Source organism: Aptenodytes forsteri, unplaced genomic scaffold (genome assembly GCF_000699145.1).
Source record: "Aptenodytes forsteri isolate BGI_AS27 unplaced genomic scaffold, ASM69914v1 Scaffold255, whole genome shotgun sequence".
NCBI lineage: Eukaryota > Metazoa > Chordata > Aves > Sphenisciformes > Spheniscidae > Aptenodytes > Aptenodytes forsteri.
The window spans coordinates 6222344-6222771 of NW_008794888.1; positions in this window are offsets into that span (position 1 = coordinate 6222344).

A 428-nucleotide genomic window follows, 5' to 3' on the forward strand; every position below is an offset into this window, starting at 1 on the left:
CCTCTGCCAGCTCCCTCAGCACTCTCGGGTGGATCCCATCCGGCCCCATAGACTTGTGAGCGTCCAGGTGGTGTAGCAGGTCATTGACTGCTTCCTCTTGGATTACGGGGGGTTCATCCTGCTCGCTGTCCCTGTCTTCCAGCTCAGGGGGCCGAGTACCCTGAGGATAACTGCTCTGCTTGTTAAAGACTGAGGCAAAGAAGGCATTGAGTACCTCAGCCTTTTCCTCATCCTCAGTGACAATGACCCCCCCACATCCAATAAGGGATGGAGATTCTCCTTGGCTCTCTTCTTGTCATTATTATATTTGTAAAAACTTTTTTTGTTGTCTTTAACGACAGTGGCCAGATTGCGTTCTAGCTGGGCTTTTGCCTTTCTCATTTCTTCTCTGCACGACCTAACGAGATCCCTGTACTCTTCTTGAGTCG